The 26,503-nt window shown below is 45.5% G+C and overlaps 1 long non-coding RNA gene across 6 annotated transcripts in view; it reads right to left on the bottom strand.

Moving 5' to 3' along the window:
• LOC134921834 (uncharacterized) overlaps positions 1-18,221 on the bottom strand; it is a 175,945-nt gene extending 157,724 nt beyond the window's left edge. The window contains exons 1-2 of one of the 6 annotated variants that reach the window (XR_010177497.1): positions 18,027-18,221; positions 17,050-17,183 (exon numbers count right to left, since the gene is read on the bottom strand). This is a non-coding gene — a long non-coding RNA (uncharacterized LOC134921834). Of the gene's footprint in view, positions 1-17,045; positions 17,184-18,026 lie in introns of all 6 variants that reach the window. The other 5 variants (XR_010177495.1, XR_010177494.1, XR_010177492.1 and 2 more) reach the window with 5 other exon arrangements.
• Between the last annotated feature and the right edge of the window lie 8,282 nt (positions 18,222-26,503).

Genomic DNA, 26,503 nt, shown 5'->3' with positions numbered 1-26,503 from the left:
TACTACAAGTACCACAAAAAAGGGTATTATGTGGGGTGTGAAAAAACTACCCGTAGTTTTTCCTGAATCAGATGAATTAAATGAGGTGTGTGATGAAGCGTGGGTTTCCCCCGATAAAAAACTGCTAATTTCTAAAAAATTATTGGCATTATACCCTTTCCCGCCAGAGGTTAGGGCGCGTTGGGAAACACCCCCTAGGGTAGATAAGGCGCTCACACGCTTATCAAAACAAGTGGCGTTACCGTCTCCGGATACGGCCGCCCTCAAGGAGCCAGCTGATAGAAAGCTGGAAAATATCCTAAAAAGTATATACACACATACTGGTGTTATACTGAGACCAGCAATCGCCTCAGCCTGGGACAGTATATTATTGACTATAGAGCATTTAAAGGATGCATTTCTATATATGCGAGATGCACAGAGGGATATTTGCACTCTGGCATCAAGAGTAAGTGCGCTGTCCATTTCTGCCAGAAGAGGGTTATGGACGCGACAGTGGTCAGGTGATGCGGATTCCAAACGGCATATGGAAGTATTGCCATATAAAGGGGAGGAGTTATTTGGGGTCGGTCTATCGGACCTGGTGGCCACGGCAACGGCTGGGAAATCCACCTTTTTACCCCAGGTCACCTCTCAGCAGAAAAAGACACCGTCTTTTCAGGCTCAATCCTTTCGTCCCCATAAGGGCAAGCGGGCAAAAGGCCACTCATATCTGCCCCGGGGCAGAGGAAGGGGAAAAAGACTGCAGCAGGCAGCCTCTTCCCAGGAACAGAAGCCCTCCCCCGCTTCTGCCAAGTCCTCAGCATGACGCTGGGGCCTTACAAGCGGACTCAGGTACGGTGGGGGGTCGTCTCAAGAATTTCAGCGCGCAGTGGTCTCACTCGCAAGTGGACCCCTGGATCCTGCAGGTAGTATCTCAGGGGTACAAATTGGAATTCGAGACGTCTCCCCCTCGCCGGTTCCTGAAGTCTGCTTTACCAACGTCTCCCTCCGACAGGGAGGCGGTATTGGAAGCCATTCACAAGCTGTATTCCCAGCAGGTGATAATCAAGGTACCCCTCCTACAACAGGGAAAGGGGTATTATTCCACGCTGTTTGTAGTACCGAAGCCGGACGGCTCGGTGAGACCTATTTTAAATCTGAAATCCTTGAACACTTACATACAAAGGTTCAAATTCAAGATGGAGTCACTCAGAGCAGTGATAGCGAACCTGGAAGAAGGGGACTATATGGTGTCTCTGGACATCAAGGATGCTTACCTCCATGTCCCAATTTGCCCTTCTCACCAAGGGTACCTCAGGTTTGTGGTACAGAACTGTCACTATCAGTTTCAGACGCTTCCGTTTGGATTGTCCACGGCACCCCGGGTCTTTACCAAGGTAATGGCCGAAATGATGATTCTTCTTCGAAGAAAAGGCGTCTTAATTATCCCTTACTTGGACGATCTCCTGATAAGGGCAAGGTCCAGGGAACAGTTAGAGGTCGGAGTAGCACTATCTCAAGTAGTGCTACGACAGCACGGGTGGATTCTAAATATTCCAAAATCGCAGCTGATTCCGACGACACGTCTGCTGTTCCTAGGGATGATTCTGGACACAGTCCAGAAAAAGGTGTTTCTCCCGGAGGAGAAAGCCAGGGAGTTATCCGAGCTAGTCAGGAACCTCCTAAAACCAGGCCAAGTGTCAGTGCATCAATGCACAAGGGTCCTGGGAAAAATGGTGGCTTCTTACGAAGCGATTCCATTCGGCAGATTCCACGCAAGAACTTTTCAGTGGGATCTGCTGGACAAATGGTCCGGATCGCATTTTCAGATGCATCAGCGGATAACCCTGTCTCCAAGGACAAGGGTGTCTCTCCTGTGGTGGTTGCAGAGTGCTCATCTTCTAGAGGGCCGCAGATTCGGCATTCAGGACTGGGTCCTGGTGACCACGGATGCCAGCCTGAGAGGCTGGGGAGCAGTCACACAGGGAAGAAATTTCCAGGGCTTGTGGTCAAGCCTGGAGACATCACTTCACATAAATATCCTGGAGCTAAGAGCCATCTACAATGCTCTGAGCCTAGCAAAACCTCTGCTTCAAGGTCAGCCGGTGCTGATCCAGTCGGACAACATCACGGCAGTCGCCCACGTAAACAGACAGGGCGGCACAAGAAGCAGGAGGGCAATGACAGAAGTTGCAAGGATTCTTCGCTGGGCAGAAAATCATGTGATAGCACTGTCAGCAGTGTTCATTCCGGGTGTGGACAACTGGGAAGCAGACTTCCTCAGCAGACACGACCTCCACCCGGGCGAGTGGGGACTTCACCCAGAAGTCTTCCACATGATTGTGAACCGTTGGGAAAAACCAAAGGTGGACATGATGGCGTCCCGCCTCAACAAAAAACTAGACAGATATTGCGCCAGGTCAAGGGACCCTCAGGCAATAGCTGTGGACGCTCTGGTAACACCATGGGTGTACCAGTCAGTGTATGTGTTCCCTCCTCTGCCTCTCATACCCAAGGTACTGAGGATCATAAGAAGGAGAGGAGTAAGGACTATACTCGTGGCTCCGGATTGGCCAAGAAGGACTTGGTACCCGGAACTTCAAGAGATGCTCACAGAGGACCCGTGGCCTCTACCTCTAAGAAAGGACCTGCTCCAGCAGGGACCCTGTCTCTTCCAAGACTTACCGCGGCTGCGTTTGACGGCATGGCGGTTGAACGCCGGATCCTGAAGGAAAAAGGAATTCCGGATGAAGTCATCCCTACCCTGATCAAAGCCAGGAAGGATGTAACCGTACAACATTATCACCGTATTTGGCGTAAATATGTTGCGTGGTGCGAGGCCAGGAAGGCCCCTACAGAGGAATTTCAACTGGGTCGTTTCCTGCATTTCCTACAAACAGGACTGTCTATGGGCCTAAAATTAGGGTCCATTAAGGTTCAGATTTCGGCCCTGTCGATTTTCTTCCAAAAAGAACTGGCTTCAGTTCCTGAAGTACAGACGTTTGTCAAGGGGGTACTGCATATACAACCTCCTTTTGTGCCTCCAGTGGCACCTTGGGATCTAAATGTAGTTTTGGGATTCCTAAAATCACTTTGGTTTGAATCACTTTCCACTGTGGACTTAAAATATCTCACATGGAAGGTGGTAATGCTGTTAGCCCTGGCTTCAGCCAGGCGTGTCTCAGAATTGGCGGCTTTATCCTATAAAAGCCCTTACCTAATTTTTCATACGGACAGGGCAGAATTGAGAACTCGTCCTCAATTTCTCCTTAAGGTGGTTTCAGCATTTCACTTGAACCATCCTATTGTGGTGCCTGCGGCTACTAGGGACTTGGAGGACTCCAAGTTGCTGGACGTAGTCAGGGCCCTGAAAATATATGTTTCCAGGACGGCTGGAGTCAGAAAATCTGACTCGCTATTTATCCTGTATGCACCCAACAAGCTGGGTGCTCCTGCTTCTAAGCAGACTATTGCTCGCTGGATTTGTAGTACAATTCAGCTTGCACATTCTGTGGCAGGCCTGCCACAGCCAAAATCTGTAAATGCCCATTCCACAAGGAAGGTGGGCTCATCTTGGGCGGCTGCCCGAGGGGTCTCGGCTTTACAACTTTGCCGAGCAGCTACTTGGTCAGGGGCAAACACGTTTGCTAAATTCTACAAATTTGATACCCTGGCTGAGGAGGACCTGGAGTTCTCTCATTCGGTGCTGCAGAGTCATCCGCACTCTCCCGCCCGTTTGGGAGCTTTGGTATAATCCCCATGGTCCTTACGGAGTCCCCAGCATCCACTTAGGACGTTAGAGAAAATAAGAATTTACTTACCGATAATTCTATTTCTCATAGTCCGTAGTGGATGCTGGGCGCCCATCCCAAGTGCGGATTGTCTGCAATACTTGTACATAGTTATTGTTACAAAAATCGGGTTATTATTGTTGTGAGCCATCTTTTCAGAGGCTCCTCTGTTATCATGCTGTTAACTGGGTTCAGATCACAGGTTGTACGGTGTGATTGGTGTGGCTGGTATGAGTCTTACCCGGGATTCAATATCCTTCCTTATTGTGTACGCTCGTCCGGGCACAGTATCCTAACTGAGGCTTGGAGGAGGGTCATAGGGGGAGGAGCCAGTGCACACCAGGTAGTCCTAAAGCTTTTACTTTTGTGCCCAGTCTCCTGCGGAGCCGCTATTCCCCATGGTCCTTACGGAGTCCCCAGCATCCACTACGGACTATGAGAAATAGAATTATCGGTAAGTAAATTCTTATTTTTATACAGTCAAAACTCTGGTACAAACGTAAGTATGACAGGAAAGGCTCTGCCTCACCCCACCGCACGTCACTGCCTAGCTGAGGGGCCAAAATTCCATACAAAAAAAAAAAAAAAATCCCGGAATTTGCATAAGCGGGCGTGGCCACGTGGCACGCGATTAAGCCACGCCCCCAACCCCACAGCAGGCACAGCAATGAGATAGGGCTCCCGTGTCTCAAGTTCCCTGGGCCCCCCGGACTCATAATCCGCCCCTGGAGGCATGCCAGCAGCTCACAGAGCGCTGGGCATGCCCCCTCACTGACCAAAACGGGGGCCCTCCTGTGAAGCCACGCCCCCTTTTTGCAGCTGGGAGGTATGCACCCCTGTCTACCTGAAGAAAGCTGGGAGGTATGCACCCCTGCCTGTGCCATGCCCATACTATCTGCTTCTGCTCCTAGTCTCCTATAGATTTGCCCAGATCTGTGACTCATTTGACTAACTCCGCCCAGTGTTGTGACTCCGCCCAGCGTTAGCAAATGAGTCACAAAGTCACAGATCTGGGCTATTATATAGGAGATATATATATATATATATACAGTATATACATACACACAGTATGTAAGTTTGTGGGAGGTAGATGGGTTGATTTGGCATATTATGGTGCATTTTGTATGAAACTGAGGCCAAGACTTATTCGGTCCTTATTTTCTGGGTAAATATACATTATAATGTCAAAGTCAAAAATATTACATAGAGAGAACATACAAACTGCACACATTTAAGTCGCTATACTTGCAAATATGCGCAGCGAGCACAGCAATATATAGTAACACACGCATTTACACGGACATGGCACAGAGATGGATTCGACACTTATTTCATACAGTACATAATTATAATAATATCAAGCACCAGACATCATGGAGATTTAAAATTAGCTAATGAATTAATGTCATGAATGTGTATTTTCTCTATCGTCCTAAGTGGATGCTGGGGTTCCTGAAAGGACCATGGGGAATAGCGGCTCCGCAGGAGACAGGGCACAAAAGTAAAGCTTTTACAGGTCAGGTGGTGTGTACTGGCTCCTCCCCCCATGACCCTCCTCCAGACTCCAGTTAGATTTTTGTGCCCGGCCGAGAAGGGTGCAATTCTAGGTGGCTCTCATAAAGAGCTGCTTAGAGAGTTTAGCTTAGGTTTTTTATTTTACAGTGATTCCTGCTGGCAACAGGATCACTGCAACGAGGGACAGAGGGGAGAAGAAGTGAACTCACCTGCGTGCAGGATGGATTGGCTTCTTGGCTACTGGACATGAAGCTCCAGAGGGACGATCACAGGTACAGCCTGGATGGTCACCGGAGCCACGCCGCCGGCCCCCTCACAGATGCTGAAGCAAGAAGAGGTCCAGAATCGGCGGCTGAAGACTCCTGCAGTCTTCTTAAGGTAGCGCACAGCACTGCAGCTGTGCGCCATTTTCCTCTCAGCACACTTCACACGGCAGTCACTGAGGGTGCAGGGCGCTGGGGGGGGGGCGCCCTGGGAGGCAAATGAAAACCTTTAAAAAGGCTAAAAATACCTCACATATAGCCCCAGAGGCTATATGGAGATATTTACCCCTGCCTAAATGTACTAAATAGCGGGAGACGAGCCCGCCGGAAAAGGGGCGGGGCCTATCTCCTCAGCACACGGCGCCATTTTCTGTCACAGCTCCGCTGGTCAGGAAGGCTCCCAGGTCTCTCCCCTGCACTGCACTACAGAAACAGGGTATAACAGAGAGGGGGGGCAAAATAAATGGCAATATATTAATATAAAAGCAGCTATAAGGGAGCACTTAATCATAAGGCTATCCCTGTCATATATAGCGCTTTTTGGTGTGTGCTGGCAGACTCTCCCTCTGTCTCCCCAAAGGGCTAGTGGGTCCTGTCTTCGTATAGAGCATTCCCTGTGTGTCTGCTGTGTGTCGGTACGTGTGTGTCGACATGTATGAGGACGTTATTGGTGTGGAGGCGGAGCAATTGCCAAATATGAGGATGTCACCTTCTAGGGGGTCGACACCAGAATGGATGCCTTTATTTGTGGAATTACGGGATAGCGTCAACTCGCTTAAGCAGTCGTTTGCCGACATGAGGCGGCCGGACACTCAATTAGTGCCTGTCCAGGCGCCTCAAACACCGTCAGGGGCTGTAAAACGCCCCTTGCCTCAGTCGGTCGACACAGACCCAGACACAGGCACTGATTCCGGTGGTGAAGGTGACGAATCAACCGTATTTTCCAGTAGGGCCACACGTTATATGATTTTGGCAATAAAGGAGATGTTACATTTAGCTGATACTACAGGTACCACTAAACAGGGTATTATGTGGGGTGTGAAAAAACTACCAGTAGTTTTTACCGAATCAGAAGAATTAAATGACGTGTGTGATGAAGCGTGGGGTGCCCCGATAAAAAACTGCTAATTTCAAAGAAGTTATTGGCTTTATACCCTTTCCCGCCAGAGGTTAGGGAGCGCTGGGAAACACCTCCTAGGGTGGACAAAGCGCTAACACGCTCATCAAAACAAGTGGCGTTACCCTCTCCTGAGACGGCCGCACTTAAAGATCCATCAGATAGGAGGATGGAAAATATCCAAAAAGGTATATACACACATGCAGGTGTTATACTACGACCAGCTATTGCGACTGCCTGGATGTGCAGTGCTGGGGTAGTTTGGTCAGAGTCCCTGATCGAAAATATTGATACCCTGGACAGGGACAATATTTTACTGTCGTTAGAACAAATAAAGGATGCATTTCTTTATATGCGTGATGCACAGAGAGATATCTGCACACTGGCATCACGGGTAAGTGCTATGTCCATTTCGGCCAGAAGAGCTTTATGGACACGACAGTGGACAGGCGATGCGTAGAGGAGTTATTTGGGGTCGGTCTATCGGATTTGGTGGCCACGGCTACGGCCGGGAAATCCACCTTTCTACCTCAAGTCACTCCCCAACTGAAAAAGGCACCGACCTTTCAACGCAGCCCTTTCGTTCCTTTAAAAATAAGAGAGCAAAGGGCTATTCATATCTGCCACGAGGCAGAGGACGAGGGAAGAGACAGCAACAGGCAGCTCCTTCCCAGGAACAGAAGCCCTCCCCGGCTTCTACAAAAGCCTCAGCATGACGCTGGGGCTTCGCAAGCGGACTCGGGGGCGGTAGGCGGTCGTCTCAAGAATTACAGCGCGCAGTGGGCTCACTCGCAGGTAAATCCCTGGATCCTGCAGATAATATCTCAGGGGTACAGGTTGAAATTAGAGACAGAGCCACCTCGCCGTTTCCTGAAGTCTGCTTTACCAACGTCCCCCTCAGAAAGGGAGACGGTTTTGGAAGCCATTCACAAGCTGTATTCTCAGCAGGTGATAGTCAAGGTACCTCTTCTACAACAAGGGAAGGGGTATTATTCCACTCTTTTTGTGGTACCGAAGCCGGATGGCTCGGTAAGGCCTATTCTAAATCTGAAGTCCTTGAACCTGTACATAAAGAAGTTCAAGTTCAAGATGGAGTCACTCAGAGCAGTGATAGCGAACCTGGAAGAAGGGGACTTTATGGTATCCTTGGACATCAAGGATGCGTATCTCCACGTTCCAATTACCCCTCACACCAGGGGTACCTCAGGTTCGTTGTACAAAACTGTCACTATCAGTTTCAGACGCTGCCGTTTGGTTTGTCCACGGCACCTCGGGTCTTTACAAAGGTAATGGCCGAGATAATATTTCTTCTTCGAAGAAAAGGCGTATTAATTATCCCATACTTGGACGATCTCCTAATAAGGGCAAGGTCCAGAGAACAGCTAGAGATGGGTTTAGCACTATCTCAAGAGGTGCTAAAGCAGCACGGATGGATTCTGAATATTCCAAAATCCCAATTAATGCCGACAACTCGTCTGCTGTTCCTGGGGATGATTCTGGACACAGTTCAGAAAAAGGTTTTTCTTCCCGAAGAAAAAGCCAAGGAGTTATCTGACCTGGTCAGGAACCTCCTAAAACCAGGAAAGGTGTCTGTACATCAATGCACAAGAGTCCTGGGAAAAAATGGTAGCTTCTTACGAAGCAATCCCTTTCGGCAGATTCCATGCAAAGGGATCTGTTGGACAAATGGTCAGGGTCGCATCTTCAGATGCACCTGCGGATAACCCTGTCGCCGAGGACAAGGGTATCCCTTCTGTGGTGGTTGCAGGAGGCTCATCTATTGGAGGGCCGCAGATTCGGCATGCAGGATTGGATCCTGGTGACCACGGAGGCCAGCCTGAGAGGCTGGGGAGCAGTCACACAGGGAAGAAATTTCCAGGGAGTGTGGTCGAGCCTGAAAAAGTCTCTTCACATAAGCATTCTGGAACTAAGAGCAATCTACAATGCTCTAAGCCAGGCGGAACCTCTGCTTCAAGGAAGACCGGTGTTGATCCAGTCGGACAACATCACGGCAGTCGCCCATGTAAACAGACAGGGCGGCACAAGAAGCAGGAGGGCAATGGCAGAAGCTGCCAGGATCCTTCGCTGGGCGGAGAATCACGTGATAGCACTGTCAGCAGTATTCATCCCGGGCGTGGACAACTGGGAAGCAGACTTACTCAGCAGACACGACCTTCACCCGGGAGAGTGGGGACTTCATCCAGAAGTTTTCCACATGCTATTAAACCGTTGGGTAAAACCAATGGTGGACATGATGGCGTCTCGCCTCAACAAAACACTGGACAGGTATTGCGCCAGGTCAAGAGATCCGCAGGCAATAGCTGTGGACGCGCTGGTAACACCTTGGGTGTACCAGTCGGTATATGTGTTTCCTCCTCTGCCTCTCATACCAAAGGTATTGAGGATTATACGGCAAAGAGGAGTAAGACTAGTGGCTCCGGATTGGCCAAGAAGGACTTGGTACCCGGAACTTCAAGAGATGGTCACGGACGATCCGTGGCCTCTACTTCTGAGAAGGGACCTGCTTCAGCAGGGTACTTGTCTTTTTCAAGACTTACCGCGGCTGCGTTTGACGGCATGGCGTTTGAATGCCAGATCCTAAAAGGAAAAGGCATTCCAGAAGAAGTCATTCCTACCTTGATAAAGGCAAGGAAGGAAGTCACCGCGAAGCATTATCGCCGTATTTGGCAAAAATATGTTGCGTGGTGCGAGCAGCGGAGTGCTCCGATGGAGGAATTTCAACTGGGTCGTTTTCCTACATTTCCTGCAATCAGGATTGTCTATGGGTCTCAAATTGGGATCTATTAAGGTTCAAATTTCGGCCCTATCAATATTCTTCCAAAAAGAATTGGCCTCAGTCCCTGAGGTCCAGATTTTTATCAAAGGAGTACTGCATATACAGCCTCCTGTGGTGCCTAAGGTGGCACCGTGGGATCTAAATGTAGTTTTAGATTTCCTCAAATCCAATTGGTTTGAACCACTAAAGAATGTGGATTTGAAATATCTCACATGGAAAGTGACTATGTTACTGGCCTTGGCTTCGGCCGGGAGAGTATCTGAACTGGCGGCTTTGTTTTATAAAAGCCCTTATTTAATTTTCCATTCGACATAGGGCAGAGCTGCGGACGCATCCGCATTTTCTCCCTAAGGTGGTATCAGCGTTTCACCTGAACCAGCCTATTGTAGTGCCTGCGGCTACAGACGACTTGAAGGACTCCAAGTTGTTGGACGTTGTCAGAGCCTTAAAAATATACATTTAAAGGACGGCTGGAGTCAGAAAATCTGACTCGCTGTTTATACTGTATGCACCCAACAAGTTGGGTGCACCTGCTTCTAAGCAGTCGATTGCTCGTTGGATTTGTAACAAAATTCAACTTGTACATTCTGTGGCAGGCCTGCCACAGCCTAAATCTGTTAAGGCCCATTCCGCAAGGAAGGTGGGCTCATCTTGGGCGGCTGCCCGAGGGGTCTCGGCATTACAACTCTGCCGAGCAGCTACGTGGTCAGGGGAGAACACGTTTGTAAATTTTTACAAATTTGATACCCTGGCAAAGGAGGACCTGGAGTTCTCTCATTCGGTGCTGCAGAGTCATCCGCACTCTCCCGCCCGTTTGGGAGCTTTGGTATAATCCCCATGGTCCTTTCAGGAACCCCAGCATCCACTTAGGACGATAGAGAAAATAAGAATTTACTTACCGATAATTCTATTTCTCGGAGTCCGTAGTGGATGCTGGGCGCCCATCCCAAGTGCGGATTATCTGCAATACTTGTACATAGTTATTGTTAACTAATTCGGGTTATTGTTTAGGAAGCCATCTTTCAGAGGCTCCTCTGTTATCATACTGTTAACTGGGTTTAGATCACAAGTTGTACGGTGTGATTGGTGTGGCTGGTATGAGTCTTACCCGGGATTCAAAATCCTCCCTTATTGTGTACGCTCGTCCGGGCACAGTACCTAACTGGAGTCTGGAGGAGGGTCATGGGGGGAGGAGCCAGTACACACCACCTGACCTGTAAAAGCTTTACTTTTGTGCCCTGTCTCCTGCGGAGCCGCTATTCCCCATGGTCCTTTCAGGAACCCCAGCATCCACTACGGACTCCGAGAAATAGAATTATCGGTAAGTAAATTCTTATTATTTGAACAGAACCAGATACGCCCGTCATGTTTACTATTAAAACAAGCAGATTGGGGTGTAGATTAATTTGATACTTGTTGTGAAGTTGTGGGACATTGCAGCGGATAGATATGATTATATGTATAAAAGCTAAAAATCACTTTGTTAGAACAATGCAGTGACCAGGGAACTGAAGACAACCCTTTTGCCAGATTTCAGGGCTGAACCTGATCAGCATATACAAAGCAAGAGAGACCCCTCCCCCAGGGACTAGTCAAACAGGCTGGCTAGAGAGAGAGAGGTGTTCAGTTGCTTGTGGCCTCAGAGAACAGATGTAATGTAGCTACACTCAGAACAAAGCTCTCAGAAGCATGGCTGGATCATCACCAGGCACCTTACAAAGGCTAAGTATCATAACCTCAATATCTCATGGCTAATTGGCATAGAATAGTTTTAAATATGTGTTTGAGGTAGAGTAGTTGTGAAGTGATTGGTATAGAGTGGTTGGTTTGGAGATGCAAATGGCTTAAGGTTAATGAGGCTTGCGCAGCTGTGTGATTGTTGGGTGTTTGTGATAATACTCTATGAAATCTGTAATGAATTGGAACAGTAGACAATCTGTAGCATAGCATTCCTGGTATACATTTATGGTTGGTGATAAACAACAGATTATAGTAGTTTTACATGATGCATCTTGCTGAAGGTTTGAAGTTAAAGCATACTTCCTTTTGTTACTGTAGTCATGTGCTTGTAGCAATGGCAGGCTGGGATGTGTGGTTACATTGTGATCTGGTGATTCATATAACATGGACTGTATGCAATAAGATGGTTCTAGGAAGTTGGATTGGAATGTGGAATAAGATTAGTTGGTTTGAGTAAAATGGCTGCTGCTGGGTGTTTTCCCCTCCCCCTTTCAGCCATGTGGTGCAGTCTTTGGAATCATGGGAGTTTTCCCAAAATGGAGTCTAGCTTCTGTCCCATGCGGTATTGTAGGGTTGTGTATATAGGGACAGCCAGTATGGGTAAGCTCAAGTATTTTCTCCACAAAGATTCTCAGCATTGACTAACTGCGCAGCGATTGTTCCTCACATGTGTAAGCTTCTCTGCAACCATATTGTCTTATTGTTATTGTTAGCCATTCTCTCTCCCCCTCTCTCTCCCCTCCCCCTTAAACGTAATTGTGTCTTTATTGTATTTTATGTGTAGTAACTTGGTTAGATATTCTATGTTATTTTGGTAGTGTATAGCTTGTATTGTATTATTCTTTTTGAACGTTCATTCTCTCACTAAAGGCGTTAGAACCTTAGACCGGTATTTGATTGGTTATTATAAATGCATAAAGGTTTCTCAGAGCGTCATAGTCGCACATACAGCTTTTAAGCTAACAAGGTTACACTGCATTACATCTACACATTGTCACTGCACAAATGTTTACAGTATAAGTACATTCCTTAAGGTATAGTTAAGGGAGTACCCTTGCGGTACTTTTTGCGCCAATTGCGTACTGTGTTCTTTAACCTTTAACGTGTTTTTAATAGGACAAATATATTCAGCTTTGTCAATAAATTTATAAAACAAACATGCTTCTATATACTGTCCATGCACCATATATATTAAAATTTGTGGGATATCCGCCAAAAAGAGCCATTGTGGTGGGGTTGGGTGTTAAGGATTCCCAGGATTTACCATAGTGGATTGCAGGAGGTGTCTCCAGTACCTGCAGCGATTTCTTAATTTCTAACCACAAAGCAGCCCCCATATGGGAGATGGAGTTAACCTATGGGCTATTATTGTGCTGATTTTATCCCTCTCCAATGGTACCCGATGACGCATGTGCCAGCAGGGCCGTCTTTTCGTATGGGCTCAATGGGCTCTTGCCCAAGGGCCCCATGAGTATAAGGGCCCTAGGCTGATAGCTGAAAGTCCCCTCTTTCTAGGGGTACCAGATTTTTGAAAATCGGCCCTGGGGAACCAGAGATATCTGACTTGAAAGCAGTGGTCCCCATCCAAGCCTGTTAATTGCTTTTCCCAGCCAGATATCTGGAATTCTGTCTGACTTAGAGTTTTTCTGAGGCTTTAATCCAAAAGCTGTGACTCTCCCCTTTTGGTGGACACTGGCAACTTGTCTCTACTATGCCCAGAACCAGAGATATCAGCCTTCCAGCAGCTGGTCCCTGCTCCAGCTCCACACGCCTAATATGCAGTTTTAGATTTTCGTTGGTGAATTGCTCTGGCTCCTGAACTCTGATCCCCAAGTCCCCAGAACCTTCTGAAAGGACTCTCTAGGTTTTTATCCCATTCAAAGCTAAGAAATATATTTTCAGAAATTTGAGATATCGGCAGTCAAGCAAGCTGCCCTCCCACCGGAAAATTATAATTATTAAGCCCACTCCACTATCCACCCCTCCCCTACGTATTAAACACCACCTACCACCCTGGAAGTCATGTACCAGGGCCCCTTCATTCAGCCCAATGCCCCTTCTACAGTTTAGCCCCATCTGTGCAGTAAAGGAGTAATTAGCAGAAATTACTGCTCCAGGTCCTACATGCTGAGCAGAAGATAGAACACCCTCTACCACCCACAGGACATCAAAGCAGCCACTGATAGCACCCCCACCCCTACCGCTGGAGAATGGGTAGGGGGCCCAGTGCATTGCTGTGCCCAGGGGCCTACACTGCTGTTAAGACGGCCCTGTGTGCCAGCCAATGATCACGCATTAACCACGGAAGACTCAAGGCAGAGTGATGGCATTTTTATCTGCACCAGGACAAGTTATTATTGGAGTATGTCTCCTGGCAAGAGGATATTGCTAAATTCCCTTGAAAAATAAAATTTTCATGTTGCAAATTTCGGTGAAAGTGATTCATAACATCTGTATTACAAATGTACATTGCACGGCGTTATTGGTGCCTCTTCTCCTCATTCCCAGGACCGCTCAACACTACCATCACCTGGGAGACCTTGCTCTGCTGTACACTGTTGTAGTTCCTACAGAGGGAGTCGGATCTCAATAGATCATAGTGCAGCATTGAGCGAATGTGGTGCATCGCTTCATGGTATTCCTTACAGTTGTATTTCACTGTATTTATCGAGCAGATACAACCAAGGAGTAGACCTATCCATCATATCCCACTGGAGGGCAAAGTGTGCCAAGTACAGGAGATGGTGACAATAATGGTACAGTGCTTATATATACCACCGCCTGTACTTACTTGCTTACTGCCTAACGTTCCAAGTGAGCAATCTGCCAGTATCTATCTATCTATCTATCTATCTATCTATCTATCTATCTATCTATCTATCTATCTATCTATCTATCTATCTATCATATTGTGGCAGTAATTAGCTCAAAGATAGCAGCCCTCTGCATCCTATACTGAACTGCAGATAGATCTTGCCACATACGATACCCTTTAAACCTGTAGAGAAGCATCCCAAACTCCAGACCTAAGCAGATGGTAAACAAGTGCCACCTTGCCTGCAACTGTGTTTTTTTTTCCACTGGAGAAAATCTGAACAGCTATCCATTTCTTAAGAATATGAGTCACACACTGACCTTTCCATTATAGTTCTAGCACAATGATGTAAGGGGATGCAGCTTAGTTGCAGCCGGTATCCCTGCCGCCGGTATATCATACTGAACTCGATGTAAGAGCAAGATTTAATTTGGGATGTGATTATGCATAACAGTCATTATGAAACAAGGTTCAGGTTGTCGTTTAAGACAAGGGCTTTGAACTTGCACTGTATCTACAAAATGTAAGGGAAAAGCTGTCGGGCAGATCTGCATGTTAGCAAAGAGCTGGTTGGTAGAGGGGCATGTATAGAAAAAGCTGGAGGGCAGAGGGGCACAAAAGGGAAAAATTAGTGTCAGGAGAGACAAAGCTGGTGTGGCCAGAGAGAGGGGCATATGAGAAGAGTGAAGAGCAGAGTAGTATGTGAGCAAAAGCTAGTAGGAAGAGGAATATATGAAGGAAAAAGGTAGCAGGCAGTGGGATTTGTGAGGGAACAGGTGGGGGAAATTGACATGTCTTCATCATTTCCTTTTCTCTTATTTAGAACAGGCTCTTTGGGGGCAATTCAATTCTCCGTGAGAATTTGGTACACCAGCATTTCCAGCAGGTACAAGGTAAAATGCACAATACTGACTACTGTGATGTGCTGGTATTTTGACTGTTTCTCTGGGAGCCATCACTGCCAATATAATTACTCCCTTTTTGCAGGTATACAGGCATTTTAAAGTGTCCTTAAATAAATGCATAATAAATAAGCAAGGAACTCAAAGAATCACAAAAAGTATCTGGTTGATTGTTACAAATGTTTTTGCTTTATTTTTCAAAATCTAGCATTTGGAAACTCCCTGCCTCTAGAAATAATGTGTTTTTCCTTGAGCAACAGTGGAGCTAGCACTGGATTACAGCCTTGCCAACCAGCCAACAGTGGGCAAGGGTTATCATTTTATTCTACAAAAGTGAGAGGAAGCTGGTCTTTAGTGGGAGTGGGGTAGTAGACACAACAAACAATGCAACAGGCTGGCAATTGCCCATACCCCCTCCAGCAGAGTGCCGCTACTTTGGCAACTGTAGGTGCAACTGGCATTCACACTGAGGCCACATCACTTACGCACTTGCTTATGCCCCCTACCAGAGCTGGATTAAGGCTCTGGGGGGCCCGGGGGTACTTAAGACAGTGGGGCCCTAAAATCTAAAATTAAAACCATAACATCTTTAATTACTACAAAGAAAATTACAATTCTGTGGTAAATTCGAAAGAATCTGTCACATACATGTATGTATATATAATATATACGTGTGTATATATATAATATATACGTGTATATATATATATATATATATATATATATATATATATACAGGTTGAGTATCCCTTATCCAAAACGCTTGGGACCAGAGGTATTTTGGATATCGGATTTTTCTGTATTTTGAAATTAATTGCATACCATAATGATAAATCATGGCGATGGGACCCAAGTCTAAGCACAGAATGCATTTATGTTTCCTATACACCTTATACACACAGCCTGAAGGTTATTTTAGCCAATATTTTTAATAACTTTGTGCATTAAACAAAGTGTGTGTACATTCACACAATTCATTTATGTTTCATATACACCTTATACACACAGCCTGAAGGTCATTTAATACAATATTTTTAATAACTTTGTGTATTAAACAAAGTTTGAGTACATTGAGCCACAGAAAACAAAAATTTCACTATCTCACTCTCACTCAAAAAAGTCCGTATTTCGGAATATTTGGATATGGGATACTCAACCTGTATATATATATATATATATATATATATATATATATATATACCTATGTACAGTGGTCGAAGCGGAAATTTTGAAGTTGGGGTATGGAAAAGTGAAGGTTGCAATTATGCAAGTGCCTCCAGGGAAGGGGGCATGGCCTCTCAAAAGGAAGCGTGTCCTTCAGTGTAGTTTACAACACCATATACCCCTTATACACATTATGCACCACAATAGTAGGACCCCTTATACTACCTAGTACTGATGCCCCTTTCACATTATACCACACAGTATGAGCGGAAATTCACATTATACCACACAGTATGAGCTGAAGTTCACATTATAGCACACAGAATGAGCCGAAATTCACATTATAGCACACGGTATGAGTCAAAATTCACAATATAGCACAAAGAATGAGCCGAAATTCACATTATAGCACACAGAATGAGTCAAAATTCACAATATAGCACAAAGAATGAGCCGAAATTCACATTATAGCACACAGAATGAGCCGAAATCACATTATACCACAGAATGAGCCGAAAATTCACATTATAGCACACAGAATGAGCCAAAATTCACATTATAGCACACGGTATGAGCTGAAATTCACATTATAGCACACGGTATGAGCCGAAATTCACATTATAGCACATAGAATGAGACAAATTTTACAATATAGCACACGGTATGAGGGAAATTCACATTATAGCACAAAGAATGAGCCGAAATTCACATTATGCCACATGGAATGAGGAAAAATTCAGGGAGAGGGACAGGGAAAGTGACAGCAGGGACATAGGGACATGGAGAGTGACAGAGAGACAGGGAGAGTGACAGCAGGGACAGAGAGTGACAGCAGGGACAGGGAGAGTGACAGGGAAAGTGACAGCAGGGACATAGGGACAGGGAGAGTGACGGAGAGAGGGACAGCAAGGGCGTACAGTAGGGACTAGGGAGATGGAAAGGCAGCAGGGTAAGATTACCTACAGTATTTAGCAGCGGCGGTGCTGAGGATGCTGTGGTCTGTGGTGCGGTGGATGAGGAGGCTGTGGCCGGCATGGTGCGGAGGAGGCGGAGATGCAGAGAAGGACTGAGGGTGGCGGCCGGACAGCACGGGAAGCCTGGAAACGGTGTATAAGATGAGTGTTTAATACACCTTTGTGAATTGCTTCAAAGACTCTGAGTGCCGCCTTGTCTCTTTTTAAATATTGCAACCAATTTGGAGGGCACACACACACACACACACACACACACACACACACACACACACACACACACACACACACACACACACACACACACACACCTACCTCTATCTATCTATCTATCTATCTATCTATCTATCTATCTATCTAGCTATCTATCTAGCTATCTAGCTATCTATCTATCTATCTATCTATCTATCTCTATATATGTCCATATTGCCTGGTTCTCCCAATAAACAGGCAAATGCACCGGGGGCCCTCACAATATATTACATACAGTATCCGGAGGTGCGGCACTCCTGGTGGCTTAGAGAAAAAAGTCTGTATAGCAGCAAGTGAAGACAACGTTTCAAAGACTTTTATTCCGTCATTTTCATACCTGATGAAAATGACGGAATAAAAGTCATTTTCCAAGCTGCCAGGAGTGCCACACCTCCGGATACTGTGTGTGTGTGTGTGTGTGTGTGTGTGTGTGTGTGTGTGTGTGTATATATATATATATATATATATATATATACTGGAGGCACCGGGGCGCATTTACCATTTGAGGAGTGCCGGGCTATATGTATATATATGTATATGTATATATATATATATATATATATATACTTCGTGTGAAATGGGTGGCACTCACGAGGAACTTTAACAGCAAATGAAATAAAGAGGGAGACCAAGCTCTGGTAACGTTTCAGCTATATTCTAGCTTTCGTCAGACCAAACATACAGTATATGAACATTGAACAGACATTTATACCTTACCCCACACCTGATGCTCACTCCTCCCTGGTCCGGTGCACTGGCGGGGATAGATGACGTTGTCACAACTCAGCCGCGCGATCTAGTCCCGCCTACCGCCTCGCGCCGTTCACTGCCAACTTCCTCCCATCCTCCCTGCAGTCCTGCGCGTCAACAGAGGCCAATGACATCATCACGTCCCGGCTGAGGGACGCGCTCCTTCCTCCTGCCCGGCCCCGGTCACCTAGGGAACAGATAATCAAATATAACATTGTGCATCACATCAACAAGACATAAAGTGAATTCCGCGTTGATAACACCACTATACATATTATCTTAAATAATGAGGTCAGCAATGCTAATCCTATTACTATATAGCAAAAGTACCTACTAAACATCATCGTGCACTAACAGTAATATTGACCTTATCATAATACTATGTCAAACACATATGAACCATTGCTCAAATAAACCTGCATCCTCCTATTGGAATCCCACAATCAAACTGGCCTCACTACAATATCATCACCATATAAATCAAGGGCACCATTCCCAATATATCAACAAATTGATTAAGTCTATAGGAAACAATTCAGGGGCATTTGCTCGTTTAACCCCCCGGGCGACTGTGTATTAAGGAAATTAATCCATCTTGCCTCTCGTTTTAGTAGCATTTTCTCTCTGTTGCCCCCTCTTAATTTTTCAGGTTCCTGATCTATAATTTTATATTTCAGGCTTGATAAATTATGTTTAAACTTAGCAAAATGGCGCGCTACTGGTTGCGCCTGGCTCTCTCCCCCCAAGGCCGCTCTAATGGCCGACCTGTGCATGGCCATTCTTTCACGAAATTGTCTCACTATCTTCCCCACGTACAGCAATCCGCAGGGGCAGCGGATAAAGTATATCACAAACGTATCCGTGCACGTTAAGATCTTATTAATTTTAATGAACTTGCCTGTATGGGGGTGTGAGAAACCCGGTCCCACCTCCATATAGCTGCATGTGGTGCAGCCTATACATCGGTAGCACCCAGGTTTCTTGCTAAGAAAAGTTTTGATTGGGGCAGCCTTAAAATTAGAGATATCGTCATGCATTAACAGGTCCTTCAAATTTTTGTTCCTCGTATAGCTCTGTAGTAATGTTTTTTCTCTCAAAGTGCCCAACTCCTTATCTGTTGTAATAACCGGCCAGCTATCCTTCACATGTTTTTTTACCTCCTTACTGACTGTGGAACTTCTGTACAAATGGAATTTTATCATGCATTGGAGTTATTTCCTCCCCACATTCCTTTAATAAATTGCCTCTGTCCATCTCAAGAACCTTAGCCTTGGTCCGCATAAGTTCTGCCGAATCATATCCCCTAGCTTTAAATCTCAGGGCCATTTCATGGATCTCAGCCTCGGTGTTTGCCATACTATCCGAGATCCTGTGCACCCTGAGGAATTGGGAGTATGGGAGACTATATTTGATGGACGGCGGATGGAAACTTGCAGCATGCAGGAGTGCATTACGATCCGTTGGCTTCTTGAATAAATTAGTATGAATCCGACCCTCATTGACCGAAATAGTAACATCCAAATAGTTGACCTCTTGTACACTGCTGCATGCTGTAAATTTGATGTTAGGGTCCATCTGGTTAATCCTCAATAGTGCCCCCTCAAATTCGTCTTGCGTGCCTAACCAAATCAAAAATAGATCATCTATATAATGAACAAAAAATATTATCCTTCTCGAAATATAGGGATCTGTGAAAAAAATGTCTTTCTCAACTTCGAACATAAAGCAGTTCGCAAAGACTGGGGATGCACAACTGCCCATTGCACATCCCTGCCTCTGTTCAAACCACTTACCATCGAACAAAAAATAATTTTGAGTAAGGGTGAGCTTAAGTAATTCTAGAAAAAAAGTCATGTCTGGCCCACTATATAATGTACTAGTGGACAGTAACCGTCTGGCTGCCTCTACACCTCTATCATGTGGGATATTGGTGTAGAGGCTTACCACGTCCAAAGTACATAACAAGCTATTGGTTGGCAATATTGGCAGCTCAGCCAACTTGTTAATAAGTGATGTTGTGTCTTTTAGATATGTTGGTTGAGATTGCACCACCGGTTGAAAGTGGTGATCAATATATTGCGAGACCTTGTAATATACTGAGTCCCGAGCAGAGATAATTGGACGCCCCGGCGGCACCCGTGGATTCTTGTGTATTTTCGGAATCGTGTAGAATACTGGTGCCACCGGGTGGTCCTGTATAAAGGCATCAGACACAGCCTTCGAAATGACATTATCCCTGACTGCTTGCATCAACCTCAATCGTAGCTCTTCATTATAGGTAGTAGTGTGGTCCCTATCCAATTGCCTGTATACTGCTACCTCGCTGAGTTGTCTATATGCCTCTTTCCTATATTGCTGAACATCCTGCACAATGATACCCCCACCATTGTCCGCTGGGTGGATTACAATCTGTTGATCTTTACTCAGGGTATGCAACGCTTCCCTTTCGCCCTTGGTCAGATTGTCATACACATGCTTCTGCTTCTTAGCTGATTCCTTAACCCTAAAGTCTAAGACCCTGGCGAAACATTTTAAAGAAGCATTGCTACTCTGTGGATCAAATCATGACTTAGGTTTAAGTTTACTGGAGACATCATCCACCTGATCAGACCTAACAACACTATGTGCAAAATGTTCCTGTAACCGTAAACGTCTATTGACTTTATACGAGTCCACTTTCCACTGGAACTCATCGAACGTAGATACCGGAATAAATGACAGTCCTTTGTTTAAAACGGACAGTTCTTCTAACGTCAAGTCCCTTTGTGATAAATTAAACACTAGGTTGTCTTCTTCTTTGCCTTTGGACCTCTTTTTGTGGAGCCTTTCGCACTGTTTGCCTCGCCTTGTGAAGCATCTTTTTTTTGGCCCAACATTGCCCTGGTGTTCACCACTAAAGGGGGCTTTCCTCCCCATTTGCTGGAGGCCTCACTTTCACTTTGTGAAGTCCCTTCACCACTAGAGGTATCAAATGGTTGGTTACGACGTGCTCTGTATTTATTATATCATCTGGGTTGCATTCCTCCATCCGGGTTATTAACCCAACCATAAACACGCCCCTTCTGGTAATATTTTTGGACCGTACTCAATTTCTGCCTCTTAAATTTTACCAGGTCCTGTTTATAGGCGTCTACCTGGCTGGTTAATTTGTCCATTCATTTCGTTTCTGCATCGGCATTCAGAACAGGGACATACTTAGCCTCAAAAGTGGACGTCATCTCTTTTAGCAAATTAAGCTCTCTTGCAGACTCCTCTATAACCAAGAGGATTAAATCCAAACTACACTTGTTCAAAATGCCAATCCACTTCCGATAAAACTCCACATTATGTCTGCCAATAGTTGGAGTGTTGCGGACCATGAACCCTCGTGGTATTTGGCGGTTCCTGTGTTAGTCCGATAAAGTAACGCCACGCATTTAAAAGTCCACCTGTTTCTTATGCAGTCGCAGCAGTTTCACAAACAAAAGGTCATTACTGTCTGTGCCACCCGCTGTGGCCAAGTCCTCCTTGAATCTGATGCTCTCTGCATCGGCATCCGAAAAGGACTACGTCTCACATGCCGTGGTGTCCAGTGTCCACGTGACGGAATCCGCTTGTGTCAACCGTGTCTCCCATCCAAGACATCTCCTCCACCGACACCATTCAATGCGTGAAAAAGCAAAGGTTCTGGACTACAGATATAAACCAATATTATTCTTTTAACGGTGCCTTGTCAGTCCCGTGTCCCAAAGGCTCTCACTATGCCAGTGTGAACCTAGGAGGCATGGACCAATACATTCCCAAACGACCGGCACTCCGTCTCTGCATCCAACTACCTCGGTGCCTTCCCTGGCTGCATGCCACTATACTTCGTGTGAAATGGGTGGCACTCACGAGGAACTTTAACAGCAAATGAAATAAAGAGAGAGACCAAGCTCTGGTAACGTTTCAGCTATATTCTAGCTTTCGTCAGACCAAACATATATGAACATTGAACAGACATTTATACCTTACCCCACACCTGATGCTCACTCCTCCCTGGTCCGGTGCACTGGCGGGGATAGATGACGCGGATAGATGATATATATATATATATATATGTATGTATGTATATGTGTATATATATATATATATATATATATATTAATAACCGAGAACCTAATACTGCTCTTGCTATTGCTCTGATGATGGTGCTGGCTGGGTGCAGGCTGGCTCCACACGCTGTCCTCCCTGCAGCCTGCGCGCCCCCGCCAATGGCTGAGCCACAGGCTGCTGCTCCACAGATGATTGGACAGCTGAGCCGTCGCTCAGCTGTCCATCCTGTATACACTCCCTGCGTGCGGCGCCGCTGCCGCCAGCATCTTAATGCAGTGAGCCTCGCAGTTTTGAGCCGCCGAGGGAGTGGGGACAGAGATTGCACAGGTGCCCTGCATGTGGAGGCGTTGCGCCGGCTCCCGGGAGCGCAGCACCGCAGATCGGACTAGAGATCCAATCTGTGGCTGCAGCGGGGGGCCCTTTTAAAAAGGGGGGCCCGGGGTACTTATCACCGGGGCCCCCTCTTAATCCGGCTCTGCCCCCTACGCCTCTAACTGCTCCCCCAACTGATTATGTTTTTCTGGATATACCACGGATTGCGAATAGATACACATTTGCAGACCTGCTAGTCATTGATTTGGCTATCAAGATTACATTCCTCATGGTAAGCATCAGCTACATTACATACAATGTGACTGGATGTTAATTTAAGTCCTGGCTTCAGGCCAACAAATGGTTTTCCATGGATGATGGTATTGTAGTATACAGAATGCCACGTGTGGGACTGAACAACCAGGAAGTTCAGTACTACATGTAGTTTGTGTAAGATTATGTAACATTTATTTTATATTTTAAATGACTTAAAGGTCTATTTACTAAGCCTTGGATGGACATAAAGTGCATGGAGATAAAGTACCATCCAATCAGCTCCTAACTGATATGTTACAGGCTGTGTTTGAAAAATGTCAGGAGCTCATTAGCTGGTACTTTATCTTCATGCACTTTGGGGGTAATTCAGACCTGATCGTAGCAGCAAATTTGTTAGCAGTTGGGCAAAACCATGTTCACTGCAGGTGTGGCAGATATATCATTTGCAGAGAGATTTAGATTCGGGTGGGTTATATTATTTCTGTGCAGGGTAAATACTGGCTGCATTATTTTTACACTCTTAATTTAGATTTCAGTTTGAACACATCCCACCCAAATTTGTTAGCAGTCGGGCAAAACCATGTGCACTGCAGGTGTTGCAGATATTTCATTTGCAGAGAGAGTTAGATTTGGGTGGGTTATATTGTTTCTGTGCAGTGTAAATACTGGCTGCTTTATTTTTACACTCTCAATTTAGATTTCAGTTTGAACACATCCCACCCAAATCTAACTCTTTCTGCACATGTTATATCTGCCCCCCCCCCCCCCCCCCCGCAATGCACATGGTTTTGTCCAACTGCTAACAAATTTGCTGCTATGATCAGGTCTGAATTACCCCCTTTATCTCCATCCAAGGCTGAGTAAATAGACCCCTTAGGTCCAGATTTAGCAAGCTTTGGAGAGTGATAAATTGCACAGTGATAAAGTACCGGCCAATCAGCTCCCAACTGCCATGTTATAGGCTGTGTTTGAAAAATGACAGTTAGGAGCTGATTGATTTATCACCGTGCAATGGGGGTAATTCAGAGTTGATCGCAGCAGAAAATTTGTTAGCAATTGGGCAAAACCATGTGCACTGCAGGGGGGGGGGGGGGGGGGGGGCAGATATAACATGTACAGAGAGAGTTAGATTTGGGTGAGGTTTGTTGAAACTGAAATCTAAATTGCAGTGTAAAAATAAAGCAGCCAGTATTTACCCTGCACAGAAACAAAATAACCCACCCAAATCTAACTCTCTCAGCAAATGTTATATCTGCCACACCTGCAGTGCACATGGTTTTGCCCAACTGCTAACAAATTTGATGCTGTGATCAACTCTGAATTACCCCCAATCTATCACTCTCCAAGGCTTGATACATTTGGGCCTTAGTTCTGCTGTACATGAAGACTCTCTGCTCAAGCCTCTAACCCCAAAAGACTCTTTAATAAGTTTAAATCACTTCTGAATCCTCCCTCACCTACCCCACAGCCACTATCAAGGCACAAGATCTTGCTTCCTATTTCAAGGAGAAGATTGATAAGATCCAAGATGAAATGGTATGCTCTTCCACAGCCAGTGACCTGCTCAGTTCTTTACCGGAACCCTCTGGCACTCTCTCTTCATTTGATCCCACAAGTGAAGACGAAGTGTCATCACTCTTCTCATCCTGCTTCTCTACTACCTCTCCTCTTGATCCTTTACCCTCACAAATAAGTAAAGCTCTGTCTCCGGAGCTCATCCCTACCCTAACTAACATCTGTAATCTCTCTCTACTGGTATTTTTCCTTCACTCTTCAAGCATGCAGTGATTACTCCCATTTTGAAAAAAACTAAGTTCTGACCCTAACTCTCTCTCAAACTACCGCCCTATCTCTCAGCTCCTTTGTCTCTCTAAGCTACTTGAGAGACTTGCCTACACTCGACTCGCACAGTTTCTTAACTCACAATTTATTGGACCCACTTAAGTCAAGCTTCCGTTCCCAACACTCCACAGAGACAGCACTGACTCAAGTGGTTAATGATCTGGTCACTACGAAGTCTAAAGGCCATTACTCACTACTTATTCTTCTAGATCTATCTCCTGCCTTTGACACTGTTGACCACTCTCTTCTCATACAAACACTACAATCCCTAGGTCTTAAAGACACAGCCCTTTCTTGGTTCCTATCCTACTTATCTAATCGCTCCTTCAGTGTTCGCTTCTTTGAATCTACCTCCCCTTCGCTACCTCTTTCAGTTGGAGTACCGCAGGGCTCAGTCTTGGGTCCTCTGCTTTTCTCTATCTATATCTCATCTCTTGGTAAACTAATCAGCTCTTTTGGATTTTAGTATCATCTGTAAGCAGATGATACTTCAATCTACCTATCCACCCCTGATTTGTCCCTATCTGTACTGGACCGTGTCACTGAATGCCTTTCTGCCATTTCATCTTGGATGACATCTCGCCACCTCAAACTTAATATTTCAAAAACAGAGTTAATTATATTTCCACCGGCCAATAGTAGGTACCAACCTGATATCTCTATCACTGTTAAAAACTCAACATTCTACCCTACCCCACAAGCTCGCTGCCTAGGTGTCATCCTTGACTCTGATCTGTCCTTTGTTCCCCACATTAATTCTGTCTCCAAATCATGTTACTTGCATCTAAAAAACATATCCAAAATACGACCATACCTTTCACAAGACACTGCTAAATCTCTGATCCATGCTCTCATTATCTCCCGCATTGATTATTGCAATAGTCTCCTAACTAGTCTTCCCAAAACGAGACTCTCACCATTACAATCCATTCTGAATGCAGCTGCGAGGCTAATCTTCCTCACTAGATGTTCATCGTCTGCAGATCCACTCTGTCAGTCCCTCCATTGGTTACCTGTATTCTACTGTATTCAATATAAAATCCTTTTACTCACACACAGGGCCATTAACCAAACTACACCAACGTACATCACTTTGCTTATCTCAAAATATCTCCCAACCCGACCTCTTCGCTTTTCACAAGATCTGTGTCTCTCATCCACACTCATTACTCGCTCCCACTCACGATTGCAGGACTTTCACCGGGCTGCACCCACTCTGTGGAATGCCCTACCATGTACAATAAGACTCTCCTCTAGTCTCCAAACTTTCAAGTGTTCCCTGAAAACTCACCTCTTCAGGCAAGCGTATCAAATTCCAGAACCACCCACATAACTTTCATAAACCTTCCTATCAAATTGCATCCAATCTGCACAGTCCACACATATCCGCACATGTCTTCTCATTCTTCACTTTCCCTTCCTCTCGACCCCGGTTCATCATTGCTGTGTGAACATATCATACAGCCCACCAAGAACCTTTGCAATCTGGTGGACAACTATGCAATAGATAGCACCTATCCTTGTGTATCCATGCCTATTTCCCTATAGATTGTAAGCTTGTGAGCAGGGTCTTCCTACCTCTATGACTGTTTGTTATAACCCAGTTTTGTTATATCATTGTTATTTCCATTTGTAAAGCGCAACGGAATCTGCTGTGCTATATAAGAAACTGTTAATAATAAATAAATTAATCATTAATTTGTGCAGGTTAATTCAATGGTACATTTATTTCCAGTGTTTCTATGTAATTTACAAAGGTAGCAGTCATTTCATTTCCTCCTATCCAACATGTCATTTTTAGGGGAGTGAACTTAACGGCATGTGAGTAGAGGTGTCATAAATGTACAATATCTCGTTTGTTCTCTCCACTCAGAAGTCACATAGCTGATTTGTACAACTGTAGACTAGGCAAAAATTGTCTGCGATTTGCTGTATCATCT

This window comes from Pseudophryne corroboree, chromosome 1 (assembly GCF_028390025.1).
Source record: "Pseudophryne corroboree isolate aPseCor3 chromosome 1, aPseCor3.hap2, whole genome shotgun sequence".
Taxonomy (NCBI): domain Eukaryota; kingdom Metazoa; phylum Chordata; class Amphibia; order Anura; family Myobatrachidae; genus Pseudophryne; species Pseudophryne corroboree.
Note: the sequence above shows the minus strand (reverse complement) of the source record. Positions and strands in the feature narration are given on the sequence as shown.